Source organism: Carlito syrichta, unplaced genomic scaffold, assembly GCF_000164805.1.
Source record: "Carlito syrichta isolate Samal-C Ts95f unplaced genomic scaffold, Tarsius_syrichta-2.0.1 Scaffold305243, whole genome shotgun sequence".
In the NCBI taxonomy this organism is placed as follows: domain Eukaryota; kingdom Metazoa; phylum Chordata; class Mammalia; order Primates; family Tarsiidae; genus Carlito; species Carlito syrichta.
Window position 1 is genome coordinate 122,255 of NW_007249339.1, and position 10,766 is coordinate 133,020.

Sequence of the window (10,766 nt, forward strand, 5' to 3'; positions counted from 1 at the left end):
TTTAGGAAGTAAAAACTAATTTTAAGTTCAGAAAGTAGCACTTTTAATTCTTATGATTCATGTTTCATGGCTTCTATTTTTTTTTTAATTCTCACCTTTGGTGGAAACTCTGATGGACAGGATTTTCATTTGCAAAGGATTGATCGAAGTATTTGTGCAGAAAGCAAATATTCATGGCCAATGGTCTTAACCCAGGGTAACTCGTTCCTTACCTCTTTCCCAAACCAGCCGTTCAGAGAAACCACTAGGAAATTTGTTACAGTTTTTGAAACTTCTTAAGTAGTGAGAACAGGAGGAAAGATAGATTAAAAAGGAAATTAAACATGAGTGAAATAAAGTAAGAAGAGATGGTGAGGTCTAACAGTCCAACTCAAAAAAAAAAAAGAAAAAAAAAAAAATGGGTAGCATGCTACCACACCTAGCTAATTTTAATTTAATTTTTTTTGTTTGTAGAGATGAAGACTTGCTATGATGCCCAGGCTGTTCTCAAACACCTGGGTCAAGCGACCCACTTGCTTCAGCTTACTAATGTGCTGGAATTACAGGTGTGAGCCAACATGCCCATCCCAAATGTTCTGAATCTTGAATAAGAGTGTGAGTATATTGCTTAAGTTGCATATAATTTTGGATTTTCTCGTTTGCCTTCTGTTTTTTAAAAATTTTATTTATTTATTTTTTTGAGTTGGAGTCTCACTCTGTCGCCCAGACTAGAGTGCAGCGGCACGCTTCTGGCCAGCGCAGCCTTGCCCTGCTAGGCTCCGGTGATCCTTCCCTCAGCCTTCTAAGTAGCTGGAACTACAGGCGCGCGCTACCACGCCCGGCTAATTTTTGATTTATTGTAGAGACGAGGTCTCGCCAAGTTGCCCAGGCTGGCCTTGAACCCGTGGGCTCTGGCAATCTACTTGTTTCGGCCTCCCAAAGTGCTGGGATTACAGGCTGAGCCACCGAGCCCGGCCCTGCCTTCTGCTTTTAATTTCAATTTAATTTTAATTAAATTAATTTTATTTCCTTGAGGTGAGAAAAAAGTACATTGTAAAATTTCAATCCTTTTGGATCTGATTAGGCTTGTTTGTGCCCTAATAAGTTTATCGTCTCTTTTTATTGTAGTTACTGTGTCATTATGATGATTGTATACCTTTTTGAATCTTGATTATTGTGAAAACATGTATATATGTATATTTCTTTTTTTTTTTTGCAAAGAAAGAAAAGTTTATTTAAAAGTAAATTAGAGAGAGAAAGAGAAGGGAGAAAGAAGAGTCACTTCCCCAAGGTGGGGAGGGGGCCAAAGTCAGGAAGCCTGGCGACAGCCATAGCTCCAAGAGCACATGGCCACACCAGAGTCTAACAAAACAAGGGCTGCTGGTCGCTTGTTGTTGAGTCCTTTTAACCACTCCCCTTGATGGGTAAAGATCATTAAGATGATTTGGGCGGTGGTCTGCTTCACATCATCACAAAGGGTCAGGCAATTGCAGGTACTGACGTCAGGTGATGGACAGCAGGCAGATGGGTGGGTTAGTCACATGATTGCTGCCATGGTGGGTTTTATTTGTGTCAGTAGGTCAGCCAGGTCACAAAGGTTAAAGGGGGGGTGTTTTTTGCAAGAGACTTGTTAAGCATTTGCAATTCACAGACTCAGACATTTGCAACTCACAAACTCCTTGACAAATGCCGTAGTATTATTATTTTCATGACTTTGGCCAGCCAAAGGGTGATCTTTGATCTTCAGCCTTGACAAGAAACCTAAAAGTTTACTAGAGATTAGTATGCTAAACCATGAATTGAAAGGTTGTCCAGGTCTTCCATTTGAAAGAGATTTGGGGGGGGGCGCGGGATGGAATAGGCGGCCACTTGTCCTGCAGTAGAATGAATGCTTTCTGATGGTTATGCTGAGGCAAAAAGATTAAGAATAAGCTAAGTTTCTTCTAGGTTTCTATAGGTACCACCTTTCATTCCCACTTCTTGCTATTGTAAAAATATTCTTATTTGTACCTGGGAATGGGATGAAGGTCAAGCTTCTATAGTTACTTTCTGCTGCACATGGGGCATGGAGCTGTCCCTACGTGTCTAGAGCAAGAGGAGGGAATGAGAGGATAGGAGCCTATGGAGTTAAGTATTTTTAGTATTTGTATCCAAAGTATTGACTATAAGAATGAATATTATGATAAAGGCCATTATAGCTGCTGTTATAACATAGCAAGTTTTTGATGTTTAGCAAAACGTATTTACAGTTATCCCAGTGGGTTGATACCTACTACAGAAGTTCAGGCAGTTCTCATTGTTGCAGTAGTAAATTCCTGAGTCCATACATAGACTTCCGTTCCACAGCTTGTCTTTTAGCCTTCACATCGATTGATATGCTACAGGGTAAAGCCCAGGTAACCTCTATGCAAGCGAGATGGGAGATTACATTTTTCTATTTTTTGATGAGGAGTGGGATGGTATGGGCCTGCTGACAGGGAAATATTACCTTAAAGAAAACATATATTTTTATGGACACATTGTACTTCTTGGTCTGCAATACATATTCAAATTTTTAGTTTTAATTGGCATTGTATGAAATATAACAAATATTGTTGGGAGCCGGCTGTGGAGGACTAGCTGAGCATTAGGAATCCAGGCAGGCTACAGACCTGGAGACCACTAGCACATGTTCAGGAGCTGAAGGCCCATTCCCTCTCCCCTTCTTTGCTGTTTGGCATGATCCACTAGCAGGGACTTTGATGATCTAAGCATGAAGTTCTGAGAATACGACAGGCATGGCTTACTTTAGGAGTCCATTGTTCCCGTTTCTCACAGACTGCGGTTTCGGCATTAAACTTAACATAACTCAAACTCAGGTCACATTTGGGAGACTTTAATACAGTACAAGCTTCTTTCAAGATTTAATAGTATATTTGTAGAATTAGTATATACATATAAAGTGCTGTTTCAACCTTAATAATACAGATAAGTATCTAGAGCTACTAGAAACAACCCAGCACAAACTTTGGGCTGGGCCACATCCTAAAGGCCAAGCATGAACTTTGGGCTGGGCCACATTCCTAAGGGCCCAGCGCATACTTTGGACCAGGCTGCTTTTTTTAAAACTGGGTTTTAGCTATAGTTAGTATAGGGTTTTTTCTACTTATTATAGAAATCGAATTTATTTTATTCATAGAAAGTGTTGTAGAATAGGTTATGCTATGTCAGTGAATTATGTCAGTTCAAGCATGATCAAACATGATATTTTGAGGTTTAATAAGAATACAGCTAACTTTAGAAATTACATTGTTTCCATTTTCTACATTTGTGGTTTTGGCTTTAATACAATTTACAGTTTATATTTGGGTTTTATTTTTTAGAAGCTTTATTGCTGATGATCAGGATTAGGAATTAGAAACTTTTATAAAAGTTAAAATAGATTTATAGGATTTCGGAACAGTCATTTTGTTAAGAGATTGTAATCAATTGTTCCCAGAAACAGCCCAGTGTGATCTTTTGACTGAGCCACATTCCTTAGGAATTGGTTTGGGCTATAATTAAGAGTTTCTATAGTGTAGGTAGAATTAGCGTAAAATAGAGAGGAATTGGGATTTAGGTTGGTTATTAGGTGTTGCGTATGCATAGGTTTTAAAAGTTATTGATTATTAGAATATTATGACATTAGAATTGTTGTATTGCTTTTGAGAAATATTAACCAAGCATGAGGAACAGTGAGATAGTTTTGGGATCCTCATTCCTCATGCTTGGGGAAACATCTGCTGGGTGGGGACGCCCCTCATCCACCTGGCTCTATGTTCATGTAAATGTCTTGTGATTTAATTGGGATTGCCCTTCCTCTTACTCCAGGAAACACCTGGTGGGTGAGGGATGCCCCTCATTCACCTGGCTTTGTGTTCATGTAAAAGTTTTGTGATTTAATTGAGATTGTTCTTCCTCATGCCTGAGGAAACACCTGGTGGGTGGGGGGGTGCCCCTCCTGCACCTGGCTTTGTGTTCATGTGGAAGACTTGTAAGACTGCCTGTGTAAAATTTGGGATAAATACACGCTGTAAACCCCCAGTAAACGGCTTCTGCACTAGACAGAGTCCAGCTTCTTTCTTTCTTTTAATATCTATCCTTCCAGAATAATCGCCGATGCCATCACACCTTCCAAGGGACCCTCTAAATCTCTCTTCAGGGGCTGGTTCCCCCCAAAATATAAAGCTTTATGTGTGAGAGAATGATTTAAAATCTGAAAGTAAACCTGTTTTCTCTGCTTCTCAGTAAATTTCACTAAAATTGAATGGCTTCTGGTTCAGAATCTTCCTTTTTTCCTTTCCTGTTATTGTTTCTAGACCTAGCATAGGGTACACTGTTCCAGGTTTATAAAGTGCTCATTATTTAGCCTAGTGTTAAACCCAAAATTCAAAATTCGAGAGACCACCAAGGAGTCAGCTCCGATGCAAACACACGAGGGTCTTTATTCAGGCTCGAGTCTGGGCTCACGTTTGAAGCCAATGCAGCAGCTTCAGGGACAAGAGACCCGACCCAGGCTAACATGCACCTTTTATACATAATTCTGAAGGGGTGGGGTGGCTTTACAAACTTGTGCACACAGGATTGGATAAAAACTATATGACGCAGTTACAAAGACTTTGATTGGCTGATTTGAGTTCGATTTGCACAGGCTCAGACTTAGTTACTTGTGATGGACAAGTAACTGCCAAACGGGCGGAATGGAATGCCAGATAAGCTAGGTTTACACAGTCACTGCGCATAAATTAACTTTGGCATACGAGCAGGAGGTTTGAAACAACACCGAGCTTACCAGGAGAGAGACGCCACAGAGGCTATCACAATTTAAGCAAAAGAATGTCCGGAAGGGGCTTATCGCTTAACTTTTACAGCCCGATAGAGAAGCAGAAGAAGCCAGCATGGCAATTGGGACAAACAAAAGCTTAACAAAGTTCTAAGTACAAACACTGCAAACAAATACAGTGAACATGGGGTAGTAATTCATATAGTAATAGTTCTCTTTGAGTTTTTTTTTTAATCTCTTGGGTCTCTCACCTAGTAATACATTTCACTGATGTTTTAAGATGAAATTTAACAGTGTTAAGAAAGCACAATGAAGATGTTATTCACAGTAGTGTATTTAGTTACATTTTAATTGGTACATTTCATTTTCCTCCTACAACTGGCAAATACCATTGAAAATATTTTGGTGTTATCCTTCCTTTCACTTTCTATAATGTAATTGATTTTACTGATTTTATTGGGGACAGTGTGCTCAGGTTAAAACTTGGGAGGCAGAAGATGTTGGTGGTGGAGCCAGTCGGACTTTGCAAGTCTCAGTGTGACTGAGAGTATGGAAGATTTTGCATGAGGAATTTTCTTTGAGGAATTAGGTGTGTGAGTGGCTGACTGAGTGGGGACTCCAGAGCAAGTGGCCAGGGCTCTCCTGGTGAAGTGGCTGGTGCCACAGCTGCTCTGCTTGGACCCTAGCACTTCCCAGGGTGCACAAGCTGAGTGCCATTTTATTTTTTTCAGTCAGTAAAGCCCTTCCGGGAAGAAGCTGCAAAGTGACTGCCAGCTCCAAGCTCTGCCTCACCACTGCAGCACCTGGCTGTTGCACCAAGGACTGCAGAGAGAGCACAGCAAGTGAGCCCAGAGGCAGAGCTCCATTGGAGAACACAAAAGAGACACCTCACCACCATCTTGAAAATTGGACAGCAAAGTTCTCCAGCTCAACAATAAATAAATAAATAATTAGCTGGGTGTGGCAAGCCTGTAGTTCCAGCTTCTTGGAAGGCTGAGGCGGAAGGATTGCCTGAGCTCAGCAGGTCAAGGCTGTGGTAGCCATGAGCGTCACCATTACACACTAGCCTGGGCGACAGAGTGAGACTCCAACTAAAAAAAAAAAAAAAGCCAACTAAATAATAAAAATACAGGCCCAAATAGTTTTTACTGAATTTTTAACCCAGTGTTTAAAAATACTTAACACCATTTCAAATACTCAATATTGTTCTGATAGTAGAAGAGGAGGAAACACTTTCCAATACTTTTTGGAATCTGGTATTCCCTTCAAACACAAGCAAAGAAAGGCAGTACAACAAAGAAAACTGCAAAAACAGTGTGCCTCTTCCATGTTGATTTGGAAATTGCTAACATAACATTATTAAACAGAACCACATCTCTTCATCCATGGGTGAATTTCAACTAGGAATCATAAGGAGTTGGGGGAATCTAAGGAAATTATTAAGAATCATTGTTGTAGATGCTTATCTTGATTACTTTAAATTTTTGGTTCTGTCTATTCATCTATGAGACCACATTAATTTCTGTAATATAGCCATGGCTTTGTTAAACTCCTGTGTGTTCACCTGGCTCTCTGGGTTACCACTGCTGTGTTTTTTAGCTTTAACCCCCTTCCCTATCTTGGGGAAGTAAATCTATTTCCTCTCTCTCTCTCTTTCTCTAATTTGCTTTCTAAATAAAACTATACTTTCTAATTTAAAAAATTCTATGATCTATATCAGATACAGCCTATAGCTGAATGGAAAAAGACATAACAGCATTACCTATTATCTCTGAAGTCTAATCAATAGTCTCTGGAGTCAGAACTTTTAAAGATAAGTCATATTTTTTTGAACAAAAAGGGTAGAACAATTCAAATATTTAAATTTCTATGAATATTCTGACGTGTTAAAACTAATGGAGCAAGCAATACTCACTATATTTCATGCTTTTCTGCCAGAATACTGAGAGGTATAACCCTGAATCCAGTTTTATAAGTGCTTTTATTCAGGGAGAAAATAAATTTCCCTAATGATTCAAATAATAATTCTTCCAACATAAATATTAAAGACAAAAGGAAAGCAAAGCAAGCTGAACAGATATTAGTGTAGAAAATTATGTACAAGGATCTTACTGCAGCATTTTTTATAATAGTGAAAATAAAAATTTAAATTTTTATTAAGCAGGTAAACAAAGATTAGAATGCACCCTTTCTTTAGAGTACACTTAAGTTAGAATCATGTGTACTAACATGGAAATATATCAATAATACATAGTCTGAGAAAAAGCAAAATTTTAAAAAATGCAGTATGGTGTAATTTATTTTAAAAAACTTATATGTATTTATAAATTTATAAAAATTATCCAGGAAAAATAAACACAAACCTGCTAACAACAATTCCTTCTAAGAAGAAAATGAGTTCGGCAGGAAGGAATGCAAGAAAAGACTTATATTTCATAGATATCTATATGATTTGGCTTTCGTTTAGAGCATGTATTTCTCATAAAATTAGAAAAAAAGTTTTGTTACCTTTTCATAGGAAGACAACAATTTTATTCTTATCAATATTTGCATTGTGTTTTAGTGTACTACACAAACCTGTAAGAGAAATTCGAGAAGAATAATTAGGACAAAGAAAGTACAGCTGCAAAATTGAGGATTATCTGTATATAACAAATGTTCCAGATGAGGAGTGGTCAGGATCTACCACTGCTCCAGCTCCCTCAGAAAACCTCACCCCAGTCAAGGGTAAAGCAGAGGACAGGGAAGGCCACCTATTTGTGTAATTTCTGTGTCATCAAGTAGAAAATGGACTTATAATAGGACATGTACCTTGGGGATGTGGTCAGAGAGACAAAGTAGAATATGAGATAAACGTATACATTTTAGAGGAAGATTTCAAGGTTAAGATTTGAAATGCATCATAAAAATTTGTGTGACATTAACAAAGCTACACAACTTGTCCAAAAATAAGGCTCTCAGGCTTACCTCATCATGGTGTTGGGAGAGTTAAATTCACTGATATATTTTAAAGTGCCTGTCACTGCAAGTATCCATATTATTAACAAAATAGTATCAGGCTTCAAGTGACACACAAGAAATAAAGTATTTGAGATGAACTGCCCAACAACAGTGCATCTGAACAGACATCACAAGACTCCCCTCTCCACAAATCCCCACTTTAAGGTGGACCCTCATGTTACAACATCCTTATGTGAGACCTGTGGGCAAGTGTAATCAGAAACCCTCACCTAAAGAGGAAGCAGGAAGGAGTAGAATGAGAATACTGAGGAGAGTAGGAGGAATGTGTGCACCTGACCACACAGATTGTCCTCACAAACCCTGTTTAAAGTGGGAAGAGCCCTAGTGTTGACCTGTGATCTCCTAATAGTTCTTCATCTTCATAGATGTCACATTTTCTTTATTTACAAAGGTGCTGATGAGTTAACATGTAATTAATCTTGAAGGGTAAATTTTTCACAAAGTATAGTAATGGAATCTCATTTCCATGACCATGCTTTTGAGTTTTTTATTCGGGACTATAAATAAAACCCATTGGAACATGTGAAATGAAAAATCTCATTAACAGCCAGGTTTTTACACATTAGATATCAACATGAAAGCTGGTTCTATGCCAGGCACAGTTGCTCATGCTTGTCATCTCAGGACTGTGGAAGGCAGAGGCCAGAGGATTGCCTGAGCTCAGGAGTTTGAGATCAGCCTGGGCAACTTCACAAGAATTCGTTTCTACAAAAAATTACAAAAATGAGCTGGGCGTGGTGGCAAACGCCTGTAATTCCAGTTCTTTGGAAGGCTGAGGTGAAAAGATTGCCTGAACCCAGCTGGGGCTGATGTCCCAGACACCATGCCTTGTGACAACTCCTGCTCTCTCCAGCTGGTGCCCAGGCCAGCCGCTTTGGGAGAAGTCCCTGTCCAGACCCCGCCACAGCTTCAGAGTTTTGCCAGGGTTTGCGGGATGTGGCTTCCTGGAAATGTCACCCTCATGGGTGGCTTTTTCATGGATGTGGATTTTGAAGCACGAGGGAGCAGAATTATTGGGCCACTCGGGATCTGCTAAGAGCAAAGAAGAAACCCCACTCCAAGGCACGTGTCTAGCCTGATGATTTTAAGTGAAAAATGCCTGAACCACCTTCAGCTTCAAGGTCGTCTCACGTCCACTGAAATCGGTTGGTTAAAATGGTCCACTAGACACGTGCCTTGGAGTGGGGTTTCTCCTTTGTTCTTAGCAGATCCCGAGTGATCCAATAAATCTGCTCCCTCATGTCTCAAACTCCACATCCACGAAAAAGGCTCCCATGAGGATGACATTTCCTGGAAGCCGCATCCCGCGACCCCTGGCAAAGCTCTGAAGCTGTGGTAGGGTCTGGATGGGGAATTCTCCCTAAGCGGTTGGCTCCGGCTGAAGAGAGCAGAGGGCGGCGAAAAAAGGGGCGGCGTCTGGGACATCAGGCCGCTCCCACAGCGGTTTAGGAAGAAGGTGAATCCTGGGCTGAGGAGACCGGTGCTCTAGAGGGACCGGGGTGCGGGTGGAGAAGAACCAGCTGCGCAGAGACGGGGGACGGCGAGCCCACTCCAAGTGGGCCAGGGCCAGATACACTCCGTGTCTCACCATCCTCACTGTCCAGCCGGCCTTGCCTTACACGTTCCTCTGAGATTTCACTTCCCGTGGCGAGGTGGTGGCAGGGAGACAGCGACAGCATGGCTCTGACTGGCCAGGCGTACCCCACCCTGACCCGCCGCGTTGGGATTGTCGCCCTGCAGTCCTGTAATCCACCTTCCACGAGCTCTTAAGACTCCCGAGTTCCCAGCATGCTCCGCAACGCGCCCACAAGCCTGCACCTCCCACCCTCAGGTTCCTGTGCAGAGAGCAATTTCATCCTTTTGCCACAGGTAGTCCCAGTCAGATCGCATCTCCCGTCACTCAAAACCAGAGGCATGGAGCCTGGAGTCTAATCCAGGCAGCGGACGCTGAGACAGTAACTGCCCAATCAGACAGGACCCGGAAGTGAGGGACGACTTCCGGGCCCTGCCCGGGCCTTTGTCTCTTGCGCATGCGCAAAGAGCTGCTCTGTGCTGCTCTCCGGGGGGTCTGTGTGTCTTTGCCTCAGCCTTTGTCGCCCTGTGACCTGCCTGCAAGTCCTGGGAGAACCGTAGGGAGGACGCCGGGACACTCGGAAGACAGGAGATGGTGAATGTGCGGGCGGGCGTCCCGAGAAGGGGAGCGGTGATGGGACCGGGTGACCCGGCTGTGGCGGAACCGGCCTCCCTGTCAGCTCCGAGCCGGGACGGGTCTCCTCGGCGATGGGTGGTGCTGGGCCGGGACCCCGGGGTCCTGTCCCCGCGGCGACCTCGCCCGCAGAGCCCTCTCGGGGCAGCTCCGCGCAGCCCCGCGCTCCAGATGTGTGGGATCCGGGAGGGTCCGATCCACGTGTAGGTCTGTGACTGGGGGGGTTGGGAGGGGGCTGTGGTCCTGGCCTCCGTCCCTCTGTCCTCCCCAAGGTTAAACGGAGACTCTCTCACAACGTTAGGGAGTTAACTTGGGCAAACAGCGGCTCGTGAATGAAGCCCCAGCCAGGGCTTGTGGTGTGGGGTTCCCGGAGGGACTTGGCTTTTATTTATTTTATTTATTTATATTTTTTGAGTCGGAGTCTCACTCTGTCGCCCAAGCTGGAGTGGAGTGGAGTGCTTGCGAACACCGCAGCCTCGACCTGCTGGGCTCTGCGATCCTTCCGCCTTAGCCTTCTAAGTAGCTGGAACCACAGGCACGTGCCACTATCCCGGCTAATTTTTCTTAATTTATTGTAGAGCTAAGGTCTTGCCATGTTGACAGGCTGGTCTCAAGCCTTCTCACCTTGGCCTCCCAAAGTGATGGAATTATAGGCGTGAGCCACCGGCCTGGCCACTTTTACCTTGTTAAAAATAACTTCGGCCTGGCTCGGTGGCTCAGCCTGTAATCCCGCGCCTTTGGGAGGCTGAGGTGAGTGGA